The sequence below is a fragment of the Sorex araneus genome, chromosome X, assembly GCF_027595985.1.
Source record: "Sorex araneus isolate mSorAra2 chromosome X, mSorAra2.pri, whole genome shotgun sequence".
NCBI classification, from domain to species: Eukaryota; Metazoa; Chordata; class Mammalia; order Eulipotyphla; family Soricidae; genus Sorex; species Sorex araneus.
Window position 1 is genome coordinate 76,012,264 of NC_073313.1, and position 3,401 is coordinate 76,015,664.

The 3,401-nt window shown below is 40.9% G+C and overlaps 1 non-coding gene across 1 annotated transcript; it reads left to right on the top strand.

Annotated features, from left to right (window-relative positions):
- Positions 1 to 3,058: 3,058 nt before the first annotated feature.
- LOC129400446 (U6 spliceosomal RNA) lies at positions 3,059 to 3,165 on the top strand. The gene has a single exon (XR_008627687.1). It is a non-coding gene; the product is annotated as a U6 spliceosomal RNA (small nuclear RNA).
- Positions 3,166 to 3,401: the final 236 nt, after the last annotated feature.

The following is a 3,401-nucleotide window of genomic DNA, read 5'->3' on the forward strand; positions in this document are numbered from 1 at the left end:
TACAAAAGGAGCAAGAAATTATTGTATATAATGCTTTAAATTCTATAGGGAAAAATGAAGTCTCTTATAAATCATGGTAAAAGAGTACATTTGTTCTCTAGATAATCAGTAATCACTAAATTTTTAAAATAAACGTGGGTGTAATGGTTAAGTGTGTATTTTAAGAAGATCACCCTGAATACTAGATGCAAGATGAACTACAAAATTGTAGTAATCCTGAAAAATCCTGATGGAGGCCTGAAGTATGACTAAAGAAAGCTCAGATAGAAGGTAAAAAATGGTTTATAAATAGCTTATTAGTTAAAATAAGGAGTGCGTAGGAATTGAAAAAGTGTGGAGGAGAGTGAAGTAATGAAAAAAAGGGAATCTAGGATAACTTTCAGGTTGTATTATTAGATGACTAGGTGCTGATGTTGTAACTTGCTGAAGAATAGTGAAAATTAGTTCAGTTATTGTCATGTAAAGACTATGATACTGAAGATATGGGGCGGGTAGTCAGAAATTTGGATCTGGATCTCAGGAGATCGGTCTGGATTAAATATACGTTTTAAAGTGCAGTTTGTCTTAGTTGAAATTGGGGATAATGGTTATATGACTCCATAAAAGTATATTAAAAGACTAGCTTATTTCCAATAAGGGACACTTAATTACATCAGTGGTTCAAAGCAATAAAATAATTATATGGCTTGAAAATGAGTTCCAAAAGAGACTAAGACAAAACTATTATTAATGAAGGGAAGTAAATAGAATATTTTTAAGCAGAAGGAAGAGGAAATGAATTTAAATTTTATCAGATAGATCCTATAAGTTAAAAATTAAAAAAAACTGTCTGGTATACTTTTCTACTTGGGGATTATTGCACACATTGGTTTAAGATAGATTAAAGGGTGATACAACAAATATATAAGAAAAATTGCATTTCAATGAGGATTGTATGGAAAATAAAGGGAATGAAGCAAATACAGAATTTTCAGGAAGCATGACTTTATAGAGCAGTACCAAGCTGGCCAAAAATGAACTTTTCTTTGACCACTCCTGTGGAGTCAGCACAAAATCTTATAAATATTGAAATGAACACAAAACTCTACAAGAGGTCTTGCTGTGAAAATTCATTTAAGAAAACATCTTTGGGAATGAGATTTTAGGTCACAAAAGTTGAAATAGCTATTACAAACTAAAAGTTAAATCAGTATGCATTGGTGGGCAAGTGGAAATGAACCCTCATACACTGTTTGAAAGTAAACAGTGGAATGTAAATTGTAGTAGCCATTATGAAAATAATTATGGAATTTTCTCAGGAAAAAATTAGAAATCCTATAGAACTTAGAAATTCTTTTATTTTCTTTATGGGTCACACCCAGTGATGCTCAGGGTTCACTTCTGGTTCTGCCCTCAGGAATTTCTCTTGGCAGTGCTCGGGGGACCATAAGGGATGCTGGGGATAGAACCCGGGTCAGCTGCGTGCAAGGCAAATGCACTACCAACTGTACTAGCCCCAGCCCCAGAAGTTAGAAATTCTACTTTAGAGGGTATGGTACCACCAGCAGGTCAATCTGTAACTGTGGGGCGAGTGCATCAGCAGCCTGATGGAGCCTTCAGGCTTTCAGATACCCCAAAATATCTGCTGTGCCTTTGGCCAGACCCCAACAGCTTGGGGCCAAGTTTAACAAGAAATTTAAAGTTATGTATGTAGGAGACACACCCACAAACCACCTCCGGCTCAGCTATATAAGCTCATTTATTGGCCTTATTTCAGAGACCCATAAATCTCAAAAGAGATCAAAAGATGCAGTTAGGGCCAGTAGCACAGAGGTAGACAGGAACCTGTGACTGAGAGCTTCAGGCCCACTTGCATCGGGACTGGGCCTCCTTCCCCCAGGACCCCAGTTTTCCAGTAGCATGGCAGTCACACCCACAAACTGCCCCAGGCATCATGTAATCTCATCAATGGCCAAGACTCAGGGACTATAAACTAAAACTCCTGAAAGTGCCACAGAATGTTCTGACCCCACACCAGGCTGTCTTCACCGAGGCACCCCAGAGGGGGGGGATGGAAGAGAGCTCTCCCCATCCAAGAGACCTAGCTCCACAAACCAAAACCTCCACAACCCAACCACCGCCATGCTCAAGGCCGCTCCCCACAAGCTCAGGCCAAGCCTCATGCATGAGTGAAGTCCTATAGGACTCAGGTAATGTGGAACTCTAAGACCTTGGACTCTGTGCTCAACGGGACCAGAAGCAGAGATCCTCTGCCTGCTTTCCCCAGTCTCTGGCGACCCAGGAGTCACACCCATAAGCAACCTCCTGATGGCACCAGATAATCTCCCCATCGGCCACCATCAAGATCACATGGCTGCTTATCCCAAAAGGGAGCATAACATAAGGCCCCCATAACCATGTCACTGCACTCTGTGCCAGGCTGTTTCACATGGGGCGCCCCAGAGGGGAGCAAGTGAGAACCCTCCGTGCCCCAAGGGACCCAGCTCCGGCAGCCAAAACCCTCCACAATCCAACCACTGCCATGCTCAAGACCGCTCCCCGTGCACTCAGGCCGAGCCTCACATATGAGTAAACATACTTCTGGACTGTGTGGCTGCAGAAGTGGCCACACAAGACATCATAAAACACTCCCTACCCATTCCCCATAATTAACATACCACATTTTATGAGGTTCAGACAGTGAGCAATAAATCATAAATGGAAATACATTTGCATATATACATATTTTCAGATATATATACCAAAGCTCACATCACCCAAACTTTAACAACATTTTAGTGATATCCTAGAAAATGTCTTAATGGCTCTTGTCAAAATAGAACAATCTTCACACTGTTTCCTATATGAACATGTTTTTTAAGCATGTCCAGCAGTTCTTTATAACAAACAGTATGAAATATGTTATTTTGGTTGTGTTCTGGGACAGGGATTGGGGTTTGGGATGAAAACATCCCGAATTCGGTGGTGGGAAAGTGTAATGGTGGTGGGATTGGTGTTTGAATAGTGAATGTAATCAAACATTGTGAACTAACTTAGAAAATTAAAAAAAAATTAAAAAGTTCTCAATTCGGCAGCACATATACTAACATTGGAACGATACAGAGAAGATTAGCACGGCCGCTGTGCAAGGATGACACGCAAATTTGTGAAGCATTCCATATTTTAGACATAGAAAAATTGCACTCATTTGTAGAATATAAAGAAACAGAATGGGAGACTTACACACAAGAATAGTAGAGATGAATTCCAGGAGGATTGCTCCACGGATTGGAAGCCAGCCTCACATGCAGGGGGAAACAGCGGCTAAGATTAAGAAGAGAACACCAAATATGGGGTGCTTGGAGTGCCCGCTTGGGGTGGGAGATGCATGCTGAAAGTAGACTACAGACTGAATGATGGCA